Raw genomic sequence first — 16,041 nt, forward strand, 5'->3', positions numbered from 1 at the left:
GTTGAGGAAAGCCTCATAGCCCCAGAACTCAACGGGGCTACTTATGCTTGTCCTGAGATGGCTCACAAGGCCCAAGGGATACAGAAAGGATTAGACCTTGAACTAAGAGGAACAACAGTGACCCTTACCACTTGAGACTCTGATAAGGATAATAACAAAAGTTAACCCGCGCGCTGACTTTTAACCTTACCCTGAGATAGCCACCACTAGGTTACCTGGCCGCAGTGGAATCTACCAACCAGGCTGACCATCGTTTTCTTCCTTAAAGACATGGACAGGGTAGGGGCAGAGAGAGAGAGAGAGAGAGAGAGAGAGAGAGAGAGAGAGAGAGAGAGAGAGAGAGAGAGAGAGAGAGAGAGACCTGGCATTAGTACAGAGATCCAGGCCCTGCCCTCCATTAGCAGTAAATCTGGAGTAGGGAAGGGAGACTGTGCTGAGAGTTTCTTGTGACCTGGCCCATGCTTTCCGCTCTGGAGTGCTATTAAGGGCACCTATTTTCCTCATGCCAGTAGGAGAAAAGGCCAGCCAGCCCCACCCAAACCAATGGGCATGAGTATGTGTGGCGGGCCCTTCCTCCCTGAGCCAACCTAAGGCCTCCTGCTAAGCCCAGAGTCGGCTGACACACTGGACAATGCAGAGTCAGCCACCTGAGCCAGTGGGACCTTGGAAGGGTTTAAAGTCAGGTCTGACTTCATTAATGAACGAGTCTGCAGCCTGCTCTGCTGCTCACTGACTCCCGGTGTCTTGGCCATGTCTTCTCACCCCCTCCCTAGCTGGGTTGCCTACAACAATGCTATAAATAAGGAATTTGAATGATCACTTAGTTTTCTGGTTTGTTTACTCACCGTGCCTCCCCCCCCGTTCTGGAGTAGAAGCCTCTAGGTGTGGTGTCAGGATTTACAGTGCTTGGAATAAATGTGTACAGGAACTTGTCCTATATGGGGTACCAGAGTGAAGCTGAGGTCTCTATGACTATACCAAGGAGAGTAAGTCCGATACATTAATTCCTGGGAACTGGACTTGGTCTGAATGATTCGTTGGGATGGAGCCAAGTGTACACCCTGGGAATCTCCCACCAGGACCGGAGAGAAGTCCATGACATTAGTTTTTCAACTCACATCAGTGTGTGTCCAGCGGGATCCTTCTGTGTGCCTGGAAGGAAATAACACTAAAGACATGTAAGCCAAGCATCACGTTAGCCTTTGAGAAGCTCTTCCTGTCCACTCGGAATCCAGATGAGCACGTCAAGGAAGTTTATTCTCAGTTCCTTTCGTGTAAACTGAGTGCTTGGGACTTTTGCTGGCTGTAGTCTGTCATGGTTCGAGAACAATGTCCCCCACAGGTACCTGTGTTTGGACACTTGGTCCCATGTTGATGGTGTTGTTTGGGGAACTGGTAACCTAGCCTTCTAATGAGGTCACTGGGGAGGGCCTTGCAGGGAATGTCTGCCTATCATTCTGGGCAGACTCTCTGCTTCCTAATCTTCTGTGAGGTTGTTTCTCTGAGGTGTTTTGTTAAGGCAACCAGAAAAGTAACTAATCCCAGGTCACCTTACTAGATGGTGAGCTCTGACACAGTAGCCCCCACAAATGGGAGACAAGTGTTTGGGTGCACTTAACTTTTTAGGAAACGCTGAGAAGACGGGAAGGGAGAGAGAAAAGCAAGTGTAGCTCACAGAGGAGTGTTGATGAGAGACTACTGCTCAGCTAATGTCTCATGGGGGACATTTCAAACATACCTCCGTGCTATCCAGGTACAGGCTCAGGAAGGTCTGCTTCCCTAATTGCTATGACTCCCTTTTTCAACCTTGGTTGTCCCTTGGAATTGATCTAACGGTCCCATCCCTGAGCAACAGTGTTCTTTGGCTAGAAATCATCCTCCCACAGAGACGAAGGGAGTCTTTGATGTATGGAGAAACTATCATCAGGAGTTCCTGGCTGGGCCGAGGGAGGGACAGAGGAACCATTCACGTGGCCCTGTAGCATGGGCCATCTTTGGTTCATTCACCTCTATAGCCCCATGTAGAAGGTGCTGGGGCCATCTGCATTGAATAAATACATTCTGCAGCCCCGACTTTGCACAGCTCCAAGCCGGCTGCAGTAACAGTGACCACTGAATACTGGATGAAGGCACGTTAGCCTGTTGTGGGACAGATAACAGTGACAGCAGGGTTTAGAACGAGTGTGGAGCTGAAGAGGCTGGAGGGTCCAGGCTCCTTCCAGGGAGGCGAGAACCTAGTTAGGCTGTGAAGAGTAGAGCTCCAAGTCAGTCTGGGAACCTCCTAGGCACACACAGAGAAAGAAGAGACCCTTGAAGCTACCGCCGAGCCACACGGCAACCTCTAATCCCTCGTTAACATGGCTCTAGCCTCCCGTACCATGCCAGGACTTGATGTTTGCGCGATGTCTTCCTCCTGGCTCTGGTTTCCCAGTTCCTGGATTGGTTCTGTGTCCCCCATGAAGCTTCTTCTCACACCCGCTGACTAAAACGAGACTTGGTATTGGGACAGAGCGGACACCAGTGAACACGGACTCCATGCCTGGCTCTACATACACTTTAGGAAGTGACTCTTTAAGCCTCATGTTTTGCAGGGAGAGTGGCCTAAGATGGCTCTGACATCACTGTGCTTCTGTGAGGGCTGACTGGAGCAGGCCTAGCCCATAGGTTGGCTATAAAAACGTCTAAGTCAGGACACTGATTTCTCCACCCAGGGTGAGGGCATAAGACAGTTGCTTCAGGTACCCTGTGCCGGTCCATATGGGAGATACTTTGCTCGACACTGCCTGTATTTTTATTCTGGAAGTCCTATGCATTACCTCTAAGACCTGGTTTGCTTTCTCAATACTTTTCAGCCTTAAGTGTCCCCGCCTGACATTGGTCCTTGTACTGTATTACCTGTGTATAAAGCAGTGGGAGTGACACTCGAGGATCCGGGAGTCTTGGAAAGTGCAGAGGGAAGTTTAGGTGGAGAGGACATGGCCTGATTAGGGGGTGGTCTGGTGGGGGGTACTTTGCCTTCCCTGCTGTGTGACCTGAGCTAGTACTCACCCCTCAGTCCTGGACACGGTGGGGACCCACAGCGGAATCCGCTCCACCTGTTGCTGGGATTGCTGCAAAGACTGTGTGGACCTCACAGGGCTGGAGCTTGTTCAGGAGGGTGAAGAAGAGGGTGTGTCTGGAAGCTGGGAAGCAGTTGTTACTTGAGATGGATCCTGTCCCTAGCTGTGACTGCCCAAAACATGCCTCTTTAGCATCCTGGATCTAATAAGCCCTTGTTACCTGTTTTTAGAGTTGTAAGGAGATCAAAGGACCCAATGAACAGGAGAGTGTTCTGTAAAATGTACTAGGGATGCATATTAAAGATTGTTGTTGCTGACTTCCCTCCCTCCCTCTGTCCCTCTCTCCCTCCCTCCCTCCCTTTCTACCTCCCTCCCCCTCTCCCTCTCTCTCTCTCTCCTTCCCTTCTTCCCTCCCTCCCTCTCTTTATTCTTCTTTATTCTTTACTGAGTCTCGCATATCCCAGTCTGGCTTTGAACTTGTCACAAAGCTGGTGAACCCTCTTGACTTCTACTTCTTGAGTGCTGGATTACAGACCCGAGTCACATGCCCAAGGCTCCACGTGTGCTAGCCCTGCATTCAACCCCCTGTGCAACATTCCCCGCCCACTCTTTCTTGCTTTGATTCCATAGTGCTTGGAGTAGGTGATTCTGTTCTTTCCAATGCATAAGGTACCCAGGCTTGGCTAATTTTAAGTGCTGTTTTTCATTTGTTTGTTTTAGCAGTTAGTTTACAGACTAGCATGAGCTTCCAAATCAGTGAGATGACACATAATCTTATACTAAACGATCCAGAAGCAGGGAGCCTTCTGCTATGGTGATATGCTACAAAGTCATTGCGGGGACAGGATCTGGTTTAAGCTGTGGTTAGTTGTAGGTGTTCAGACGTTACACACCTGAGCTCTTATCTCACCCAGATCTGCCATTTGCTGGTTGTCTCTGTTCTTGCACCGAGACAGTAATCTAGTAAATGTCATAAGTGTGTTTTTCCCAGGCCTGGGATATAGAAGGCCCATGATTGAGATTCCAGCGGAGTCAACGTCTATTGAGGACCCACTGATTGTAGACAGGGTCTCCTTGCAGTACCCTTACCTGGCTGAAGGAGCAAAGGAGACAAGTACAGTGTACCGGTGTGACGGAAGAGATAGACATGCAAAAGGGATGGACTTCCTCACTTCTCTTTTAGAATGTCATTAATCCAGTTCCTGGGGACTCTGCCTCCCTCACTTGGTCACCACTAGGAACCCCACCTCTTCATACAGTCATAATTGCCTTTCAACCTGTAGATGTTGAGAGAACACACTCAGCCTATAACATGAGCTCTTCAGTTTGGAGTGGGTTACACACATTCTCAGGGTCTCAACTTTATCACCTGTAAGAGATTTTTAAAGCACCCAACTTAAGGAGTTGAGTTTTTGATTTTTTACATTTATTTATTTTACGTATATGAATGCGCTATCTGCATGTATGCCTTTACGCCAGAAGAGGGCATCAGATCCCACTGCAGATGGTTTGAGCCACCATGTGACTGCTGGGAATTGAACTCAGGGCCTCTGAAAGAGCAGCTAATGCTCTTCTTACCTGCTGAGCCATTTCTCCAGCTCAGGAATTGAGTTTTAAATGGCTGAATGTTTAGAAAGCATTTTTGGAATGCTGTCAAGCAATGCATTTTAGCTAACACCCATTGCTAGGCTGTTCTAGAAGAGTTGGCAGGCACGAGTGAGAAGACCATGTTCTGGGGAAGCCATTATAGATCTAAGACACTGAGAAACTGAGCCCTGTCATCACCTGAATACCTTGCTGTCCATGCCCGAATTTGAGACGTCACTGGGATTTCCTCCTTGAACCAATTAAGTTGAGCGTCTCTATAAATTCCTGTTGGAGTCAATATCATGGTAGACATCATCAGGCTCAAGCTGGAATCACCTGTCTAGGACTCCAGCACTCATTACTAGGCCCTTATCCAGCTCACTGGTCTTTTCTCTCTGCATCCACATGTCCTGTGCTCCCAGCCTTCCTATGCCTGTGTTGCTTGCTCTGAACTGGATGGCTTTGCAATGTGTTCTTACTCCTGTGAACTCTCTTCCTCACTGGCTTCCTCCTGCCTAGGTGCTCTCTCGAGCTCACAGAGGCTCGGGTAGGTGTGCTGGTCCTCTTACTAGCATAGGTGACACTGGTCCCGCTACTCCTCATGCTCTCTTGAAGAGCCCCTTCTTGCTGGCACACTTCACATTCACTGTCCAGGGTTTTAGCTATGAATAACATAGCTGTGGATCCTTAGGGCCTGGCACAGTGTCTACTACATAGAAGATGCTCCAAACACATCTATGGTGTGATTCACAAACACCACAGTGAGTGGACTATAAGACAAAGAGATGAAAGACAAGTGCAACATGCCAGATTTCAACACACCAGAGGCCTCAGTGTGATTTGTTAAAACCTTAAGACTGCCAGATACTCAAGGAAGCAGCCTATGCAGGAGCCCTGCAGTTGAGGCTCCCATTGGTCCTGCCAGGGGCTGGTTTGTCTGTGTCATTGACAGTGAAGCCAAAGTCCACCTGACAGGTGCTTGATTTAATAAAACACCCTAAACTCATATCAACCCTGACATGCCCAGGGAATAAGGCTGCAAATTAAAGAGATGGATACTCCACTCTGGTGCAAGCCAAGATTTAAAAGACCCTAGTCACTCTTATTTATAGAGTTTGGATTTCCCTTTAACCCTTGGGTGAGAATGGGACAGCTGGCTTGCCCTAAATACTAATGAGTCCTGGAGTGAAGTGCCTAATAAATGTTCCCACCTTTCTACAGGGAAATCTCTCTCTGCTAATTGCTGTCAGCATCCATCAGGATCACAGAGCACAGAGTCTCAACAGGGGGGGCTTGGGGCCAAGCTCTGTCACTAGGAGAAAGTCTTTAAGGGACCCGAGAGTGGCTGTCTCTGCAGGGATGTTCCAGTGTAGGGATCAAGAGGCCTTCAAATGATGGTTCTTGGGACTGCACGGCCCTGGAAGTAGCCTGAGCAATGAGTTTGCTGGCCCTAGGGTGGTTGAGTAATGGGTGGCAGATTCCACTTACCCCGTGACCTGGTCAGTCCTGTTTATCTCTTTTATGGCTCAAGGTGATTCTACAGGTTCTGTGAGAGATGTTCTGTTCATGGAATGAGATCCAGTTCTCATCGTTAGACACTGTTTGGAGAGTTGGCTAGGGAAGTGTGACAAGGTCATACAGAATTCCTACCTGGGCCACCTGTGACTTTCTTTGACTAATGTTCAAGCCCCACTATGTCTGGAACCCTGAAGGGTGAAGGGCAGGGAGCTTCAGAGGGAAGGCAGCTCTTTTGTCACTTACTAGGAACTTTACACTTCAGTAGATTCAACAGAAGTTTACTGCGTGTTAATAGTGTGCTTGGGGTACATATAGGATTGGAGTCAGATCTTGATTTTACAGAGATGATATTGCAGTTGGGCAAGGGCAGGAAGCAAGCAAACATAAATAAAATGATTCTAAATGTCTCATGTAATGATGGAAAACAGCAGTATACTGTAGTAGGTAGGAATGGACAGCCACACTTGACGAGTGCATTTTCACAGGCGTTCATGATAGAGTAGGAACAACATCTGAGAAAGGATGTTTGAACTGAGTGAGGCTGTGTTCAAGAAGCCAGGCAATTCCAAGATGAAGTTAAGGACAGAGCCCTCCAGACAGATGCAGATGGAAGTTTCTGTCCCACCTGGTCCAGAGGCCATTTAGTCCCAAATAAGCACACAGAGGCTTATATTAATTATGAACTGTTTGATCAATGTCTCAGGATTCTTACTGGCTAGTTCTCTCTTAATTAACCCATTTCTTTTAGTCTGTGTATCTCCACATGGTCTTGGCTTACTGGAGGATGCCCAGGCATCCTATCTTCCTGGCATCTACATGGTGTTTCTCTTTCAACTCACCTCTGTGTTCCTCTTCCCAATCTTCTCCTAATCTGGTAGCCCTGCCTATACTTCTTGCCTGGCTACATCCTGCCTGTCCATTGGACGAAACAGCTTTATTCATCAGCCAATAAGAGAAACACGTATTCACAGCACACAGAAGGATGGCCCCCACCAGGCATAGCCCAGCACCATGCATAAGGAACACTGGGTATCCCAGTGGCCCCTGAATTCCTTCACTTCTTTCCCATGTCTTCAGCTGCACACCCACCTCTCCAGATCACACACTCAGAGGCCAGTTTCAGAGAGGCCCCATTTCATTGATACCTATGTCCTCGGGTCATTTTCATGATAGCACACTGCTATCTCCCCTTTCCCTCTTGTGGCTTAGTTTATGTGTGGACGGCCATCACCAAGATCATTCCGTGGGGGATAGGGACAGGGCTCGAGCAGTAAAGTGTGGGGACCTGAGTTCGGATTCCCAGCACCTATGTAAATCCAAGCATATCTGTATGAATCTGTAATCTAGGCTGCTGAGAGTAGGGGCCATATACCTGGAGCCCATGGCCAGCCAGCATAAGTAAATCAGTAAGCTCCATGTTCAATGAGAGACCTTGCCAAAAAAAAAAAAAAGACCTCTGGTCTCCATACACTCATGTTTGCATATGTGCAAACACACCACCAGAAGCTTGTACTTGCTTTGTACACATGTGAAACAAATAAACAAAGACAAAGACACTATGCAATTTCTCGTGTGTCAAATGTTCCTCATCTAATATCTGGCCTAGACAGACACCAAGGAAGGCCTTCCTCCTGCTGTCTTGCTCCATTCATCCGGATGCATTGACGAGTTATACACAGCTGACCAGTCCTGTAGACTGACTCTGCGGGATGGGCGTGGCCATTGCTACCCATTTCAGATGGGCGCTCAACAATGGCCAGCCACCTTGATGTGCTTCCCATTTCTTGAACTTGGAAAAGCAGTTTCTCCTGAATACCTCCCTGCCCTTCCAAGCTCCATCCTCAGTTAGTTTTACTACTTGCATAACTGAGAAGAATCCAGATCAGGAATCCTCTTCTTCACCCCTCAGCCCCTTGACCTGCATCCGTTTGCCCCTGACTCTCACTCTCTGTCTTTCCAGTGAACGGATGGTCCCAGCTCAACTTCCACTGAGGTCTGGGTTGCTGGACTTCATTCTTGTACCTTGAGTTATTCTGTACCAATATAAACATGCCCCATCATCTCATACCTCCTCTTGCCTCTATCCCCTCGCTCTGTCTCTGGCTTCCTCACCATTGTTCTTTTTTGACCCCTATCCCCCATGTCCTCTGCTCCCTACTCCAGTTTTGCTAAATCTTATCCCTCCCTCTGTGGAAACCACCTTTCCAGGTGATTACCTCTCTCCAGATCTGGAGAGTCAAGGGCCTCTTCTCTGCCATTACCTTTATTTCCCAGTACCTCAGACATGGATGATGACTTTGGCTCATCCCCACTCAGACTCCAGTGTGCCTAAGCTTGAGCGTCAGTGCTTGGAGGGTGCAGGTGAATCGTGTGCCCTTTTCTCTTGCCTTTTGTACGCCATCCCCTCCCCTGCTCCGGGTCTGAGTGCTAACCACTCGCAGGCAGGCTGGGCTCCGGGTCCCTTTGTCTCCCTTACCTGCTCTGTCTCCTGAGCTGACCCCATCCACTGCCATGCCTTTAAATATCATGTTCATAATGACTTCCAAATTTATATCTGCAGCTCCGCCATGCCCGCTGCAGCGTCGTCTATCCTGCTGCCTGACATCCCACTTAGATGACTAATGGGCACCTCAACTTAATGCATCAAAAGGAGAAAAGTCTTAATTTTCCCACCTCACCTGCAAAGTAGTTCTCCTCTTAGTGTTCTCTGTCTGAGTAAATGTCACCACCACCCTCCAAATCACTCAAGCCCAAGCCCCAGGAACCCTCTTTAATTCTCTTCGATGCCTCACCCCCTCCATATCCAGCCCACAGAGAGTGTGTACTGTGCATGCTCATGTTAGGAGAGAGCGAGGATCTGTCCACTTTTCTCACCTCCCTCTAATGCTCCAAGTGCCTCAGACCTTTGTGACTGCCCACTGGCTCACCACCCTGCCTGCTTTCTCTTCTATGACCTATGCTCTACATGTCAGAGGGTCAGATCTTTCAGCTCACCCATGGGCAGATTCCCGTCTCAAGGTGCCTTCTCTGAGTTCTCACTTACTTCTTCAGTCTTGGCACATCGGTGCTTGAATGATCTTTAGAAGAGTTTCTCCTGTCTCCGCCAATAGTTGGGTACACGGGACATTTCTGTGTAGAAGTAACTGGCACTTTGGAGCCAGACACAGCAGCTGCCCTCCCAGCTCTCTCATCCACGAGCTCTGTGAAGAGATACCCTTTGCGCTGAGTAGCTGCTGTATAGCATGCTTGTGGTGTGCCGTGTGGTGCCTAGCATGTATTATGTGACACTGACTATCTTCATCCTGAAGCATCCCACTTGGTCAAGGGGTGGGGGAGCCATCCTTAGGCCTGGGGTGGAGAACAAGAATTGCTTAATAAAGGGGCCTGTGTAGGAAGGAGGTCTGGACTTTTGTCTGCCTCAGCCTCTTCAGAGGGAGCAGCTGACAAGGGATGGACAGAAGCCACGGAGGCTGCAGAGGGCAAAGGGGACAGCATGTGTTGTGTAGGGATAACAGCAATAAAGGGGACAACATGCGTTGTGTAGGGATAACAGCACTTATTAGCACGCTGTGTGGCAGAGCCAGTGACTGGTTCTTCTGGGTCTTCTGGGAAGAGGTATGCCTGTCACATACACAAGGGATGGGTAAGTCCAACGGCAGTTGCAGGCCTGCTTGTCCCACAAATACAGCTCTCCAGTTCTGACAGAATTGGCCGTGTTGGGAAGGCATATGAAGGGACACCAGTATTTCCTGGGTGGCCATGGTCAGGTGGGGTGTGGGGAACACTCCTGGTTCCCACTTCACCTTTGCCAAACAGTGTTTACTTTCCTCATCTGACCAGCTTTTGATGACGGCTCAGAATCCACTCTCCCTGTTCTTGGGATACAGCCTACATATTTTTCAGGTTTGCTCCGATAGTCCACCTTCCAGAAGACTTGTTTTCTTTTCTCCATACTAGACATGCCTCTCTGAATTCCCATTGCCTCTGGCGTTTCCTTCTCTTTTGCTATGGTGTGACTAGATACCCATGCTTTTTGAGCTCCCAAAGAACAGGCACAATTTGTTTCTCTATCCCTTCTGCACCAACATTAAAGATACCACTTGACCGTGGACCATGAAAGCTAGTTCTTTGCATAAGAAGATCCCTGGTCAGGTCTTGGTGACAAAGGACACTTCCTCATTTCAATAGCTTTCTGTACTCCTGCATTTTATCTCCAACCTCCCAATACTGTGGTAACATCTTCATTTTATAGATGATGAAAGTCATATCCTAGTCAAACTAAAATGTAGCAGACACGGTAACAGCTTTAACTAGGATGTTGGAGCAACATTCAAAACCCTGATAGAAAAATTTCCTGCATGAACCCTCAAGGGAGACAGAATTTGAGGGACTTTGGGATGGTTGCACATCCTCCAGAAAACATTGCCTGCTTTGCCTGTGTTAGTGGGCCTGTGGCCAGGAGCACTAGGCTTCTTCTGGTCCTTAATGGCTTTGATGAAATTTTGGAACAGTGTCATTTAACAGAAAGATTCAGCATGGAATAGAGATTTATCTGAGGCACCTTTACCTTGTGAAAAAGGTCTTAGGATAAGAGGATGTCTGGAGCTGTGTTTTCCAGAGGTAGATTGGGAGATGATTTTGTATAGGTAGTGTGTACTCAGTGCTCAGGACAAACCAATGAGAGTGGAGAAGGGAAAAGCCAAGCATGCGTGGTTCATAGGATTCCTAAGATCACTTCCAGCTTGATACCACAGGAAGGTCCGAGCATTTCACTTTGGGATACTCACTCCTTCAGGTAGGGGAGCTGGGTGGGAGTCTCTCAGTCCTGTAGTCACTGGCTAAGTCCCACTCCATGGGATGTGTGCACTCTGAGAACTTCTCACTTCTGAGCACAAAACAAAGTGGGGGGAAATCTGCTTATGAATATAAGTTTTGGTCACACCAAAACCCAAGTGTAGTGGTTTCAATGAAAATGGGTCCCCATAGACCCATAGGAAGTAGCAGTATTGTTGGAGTGGGTGTGGCTTTGCTGGAGGAAGTGCATCACTTGGGTTGGGCTTTGAGCACTCACATGCTCAAGTCAGGACCAGCCTCTCCTCTCTGCCTTCAGACCCAGATGGAGATCTGTCAGCCACTTCTCCAGCACCATGTCTGTCTGCACGAAGCCATGCTTCCTGCCATGATGACAGTGGATTACATCTCTGACTAAGCCTCCTAATTAAATGTCTTCCTTTATAAGAGTTGCCCTGGTCATAGCATTCTTCACAGCAATAGAAAGCATAACTAAGATACCAAAGAAGTGTCTGGGCATAAGCATTCTGAGTAGAATTCAGTCAAACAGTCCACTTGTAGGTTTAGAGATCATTTTTGTGCAGGTGGTATAGAGGAAGACTGAGAGAGACACCATATCCCTGAGATGGATCAGAAAACCAAGAATACAATGCATTGTGCTCCTCTTGTAGGTATGAGATATAGAGTAAATGGTAAATCCCTGGGGGGGTGGGTAAAGTGTATGAGTCTCAGCTCCTGTCATTATTCCCCTACCACGGCAAAGTAAATAATCAGAGCCCTGGTTCTCTGTAATTCAGGATCAGCTTCCCAGACTGTACACCATGAGGGTGAACCAGAGTTAATCTGAATCAAGTGTGAACTAGTTGCATATTATATATATTGAAGTGTTCAACCCTAGAGCTAGGGAATCCATGAGGGCCAGCTTCCAGGTTTCCTGATTTGGAAACAAATGGCCAAGTTACCTGATCCTTTCCCATAGCATCCTGGTACTTTTATCCAGGCTTGTCACAAGCAGCCACTAGCAGGCTGACAACTGGTGTTTCCTATGCCTTGTGTACATCTGACGTGTCCTTGAGTCCAATCAGAGTAAAGAAAAAAAAAATCACCATTCAGATAAAAGAGTGAAGATGCAGCGAGATGACTGATGGTCTGCCATTCAGAGCCCACATGTGTCACACCTGCAAAATGCAGCAGCTGCATTCTGAGATGAGTATTCTCTGGGGGCTCCACCCTGGTGTCAGCTATCGGTGGACATCATTGGCTGTAACAGATGAAGGGGCCCACTCAGCCAAGCCTGTCCTTTCAGTGACAGCCCCTCAATCAGTGTAGACCCGTTTTCCTACCCTGCCTGACCTCCCCACCCATGCGAGCACACTGCAGCCGAGACCATACGATGGACAGAGCAACATGGTTGCCCTGTGACAAGAACCTTACTCAGCCTGAGATGCCCGAAGCTCAGGGAAGGCCAAGTGAGGTCAGGGGTCTTGATGGGGTTCCAAATTCCAGTAGCTAGACCCGGAAGACCGAAAAAAAAAAAAAAGGTATGAGAGGAATAACCAGGGCCTAAGTACAGCAAACACTCTGTTATGTAAGACCTGAGCAGACCCCTTTGTCTTCTTGGAATAGCCCCTCGATACAGAAGGGAAAACGGTTTTAAAGTCACAAGGAGACATTACAACTCCCTGGTGAGATTTTAATATTTTATTGATTTTTTAAGATACCCCACTACCACACAAGACTCTAGCTTTTACATATAAGACATAGAATGGATTTATGTGTGTGCATAAATACATGGCTTGTGCAGATAGACGGGAAAGGAGAAACGTGGAAGAGATCACGGTGCAGGAGAACAGAGAGCAAGGCCACCAAGGCCCTGGGAGGTGACAGTGGACCCGCCCCTCAGTGGGTCTCAGTGAGCGGGTCATCGGGTTGAGAGACCTCTAGGTAAGTGGGCCAGACCAGGGTAAAGTCCCTGCCTCTCAGGCCCTCCCTTCAGCTTACTTTTTATTGGAAGGGTCAGGAAGACACAAAGCAAAGATTGACAGCATCAATTTCCTAATCAAACAAATGTTGATTTATATGCTCTCCTCCACCAACAATATGCCAATTGTTACATGAAAATGAGTTTGCTTTAGAAAGGAAATCTTGTCCTCTTGTTATACATCAGAGCCAGTGCAGACAAGTCAGGAGGTGTCACATCTCACCTCATTACCTCCTGGTTAAAAAAAAAATCACCTCAAGGTAGACCTGAGTGTGGAGATCCTGCTAGAAGCCCAGCGCCACCATTCACAGACATTGTGGCCTCAGTTACTCTCCAGAAACCGGAAGCTTTACCGCTGAGGTCCTTCTAGGGATTAGTTTGATGAGGCAAAGGCAAGGCCACACAGGCCATTCAGTTGGTGAAATGCTTGTCTTCCAAGTGCGAGGATCTGAATTCCATCCCAGCACCTACATTAAAAAATTTTGGGTATGGTGTAGTTCCAGAACCGGGGAGACAGTCCAGGCAGATCCCTGGGACTCAGGCCTGCCAGAATTAGCCACATTGCTCAGTTCCATACTGGTGGGAGACCCTTTCTCCAAAATAAAAAATTAAGTGTGGAAAGTGCCTGATAAATCACATTCACACCTATGAAGACAGCCCTGCATACATCTGAATGAATACACACACAGCACGCGTAGACACATACACACACACACACACACACACACACACTCACACGAAACACAGCAGGCAACTTTCAGCTGGGACCTGATTCTCACGCTTGAAAACCCCATCTCCAGGTCTGCGACACTGGGCTCCACCCTTATCAGTTCTTTGGAATATTAGAACATTCCAGCTCATGACTAGGGTAGAGAGGACCCTGGCAGGAAAGACAATGCCCGTGAATGTGCAACAGCCGAAGCTTCAGGAGGGGTGAGGGCAGGGTGGGGAGGGATTCTCAGAGGCACAACCTCCTTAGGGTGTTCTTCCAGGTGTCACTGTTCCAGGTGTGGTTGGAGGTTTGTTCAGAATGGACGGTACAGGGAGGGGGAGTGCTGGCCCTGCCAGGGAGGCTTCAGACTAGGAATGAAGACATTAACAAGAGCCTCCGAAACTGTGCACTCCCTAACCCATTGACGACGCCATCCATGCACATCTGGAATCCTAACCCATTGACAATGCCATCCACGCACATCTGGAATCCTAACCCACTGACGCCATCCATACACATCTGGAATCCTAACCCACTGACGCCATCCATGCACATCTGGAATCCTAACCCACTGACGCCATCCATGCACATCTGGAATCCTAACCCACTGACGCCATCCATGCACATCTGCACTCAGCTGTGTCTAGAACTGAGCTACTGCTGCACAGCTCAAGTTTGTGCTGTGCTTCTGAATTGCTTTACTTGGAAGTTAGGGTTGATAGTATGGGATAATGAATGTGATGACTCCGGGATGGGAGACACGTAGGGCAAGAGATTTGCATAGTCTAGATGATTCTTCCCCCACTACAGGGATCTTACTTAGGTGGAGTGAGATGGATTAGGAAGAGAGAGTAAATGTCCAGTCTCCCCTGCATCCTGGCTGGAGCTCCCTGGCAAAGCCACCACTACACCACCCACAGCTTCCTCACTTGTTCCAGGGAGGAAGTATTAAGCATCAATGTTTTCCGAGTTTCAGATGCAGATGCTCTGGGGTGCTGTAGACATGTGCATACCAGTAACACAGCAGGCTCCCGGGCACCGCAATTTCCTGCCTAGTGGTGGTGTTTTTCATTCTGTTTTTTTTTTCAGTGTGATTACACTTTGTGCGTTGGAATTTTTCTCACCTCGGAGCGCTAGTCCATGCAGCAGCTGGACTCGGCTGATGGAGAGGTTTGCCTTTAGGTTGTGGTGGCGCTACGGAACTGATATTTAAGGACTGTCCACCAGGTCTCCTGTGGATTTCACCTGTGTATCTACATTATGCAAAGCAAGGATATGCAGCCCCACTTTCAGGTAGGAAAACTGGGCTTCTGCAAGGCTGACTGCTGTGTCTTGGACCACACAGCTGACAAGTGATGGAGTCTGAGCCCCATCCTCCAACTGGGAGTGACAGGTGTGTGGTGCTGACTCACTTACATGGTTTATCCCAAGAAGAGTACAGGTCTCCTGGGAGGAGAAGGAAGCATAAGGATGTGACTGCTGTCCCTCTGTCTCCTAAGCTCCACCAGGGCCCTCTGGGGACTCTGTGGTTTGTAAAGCACCCTGGCCCAGCTGACCGTGTCTCTCCTGTGCTTTTCCTAAGCTAAAGGGAATGGTCCCCATCTCAGTTTGATGACAGCTTCTTTCTCTCCATCCAACACCGGCAACACCACCCCCTCTTCCTCCCACTGCGGGAAGATGGCTCAGAAGCCATCAAGGTGACAGCTCAGAAGTGAAGACAACTCCAACAGCAGCAGATTTTTTCCCCAGGAGCTGCCCAGAGTGCTGAGCAGGGTGGCTGCTTATGCCTGTAAGAAAACTAAAGACACCTCCTCCCCACAATACTTTGTTTTTCAAGTGAAAGGTTTGGACAATTCCCCACATATCCTCTACTTAAGTGGAATAAAATTATAAATGGATATACTTCCCTGGGGGAAGATTTCTGTGCAGTCTTTGCTCTCTGTTCATGTCAGAGCTGTTTAGGCTAGGAAGCCTGTAGATATATATTATACATACATACATACATACATGTATATAATTTATATGTGTAATATTGCTTCTGTACGCTGAACACAGTTTGAGATATCAGGTCATGGAGGAGAGTATGACAGCTTTTACCTTTAAGGAGGTCACAGTTCACGGGGAAGTGAGATGGAAGACCAATAGACCAATAGGAGATTACAGGATGATGATAAAGGATGTTCAAGTTTAGACCAGGATGCCACGGGAGGCTGAGCTGTTTGGTAAGTGATCTTGGGAGAGGAAAGTACGCGAGAAACAGGCACTAGGCATGTAGTTTCATGCATGAAAGAAAGAGAAGCAGGATGGGTGAAGCCTCACAAACAAGAAAGGGCACTGTTTGGGGGCTGTAGAAATAGCTTTGCTAGTACTTACTGAATTGTTACTCTTTTACA

General features: G+C 48.2%; 1 long non-coding RNA gene across 1 annotated transcript in view; it reads left to right on the forward strand.

Moving 5' to 3' along the window:
• LOC121133734 overlaps positions 1-15,529 on the forward strand; it is a 34,556-nt gene extending 19,027 nt beyond the window's left edge. The window contains exons 2-3 of the long non-coding RNA XR_005870709.1: positions 14,738-14,941; positions 15,231-15,529. This is a non-coding gene — a long non-coding RNA (uncharacterized LOC121133734). The remainder of the gene's footprint in view (positions 1-14,737; positions 14,942-15,230) is intronic.
• The last annotated feature ends 512 nt before the right edge of the window (positions 15,530-16,041 follow it).

Source organism: Mesocricetus auratus, unplaced genomic scaffold, assembly GCF_017639785.1.
Source record: "Mesocricetus auratus isolate SY011 unplaced genomic scaffold, BCM_Maur_2.0 Super-Scaffold_100023, whole genome shotgun sequence".
Classification (NCBI taxonomy): domain Eukaryota; kingdom Metazoa; phylum Chordata; class Mammalia; order Rodentia; family Cricetidae; genus Mesocricetus; species Mesocricetus auratus.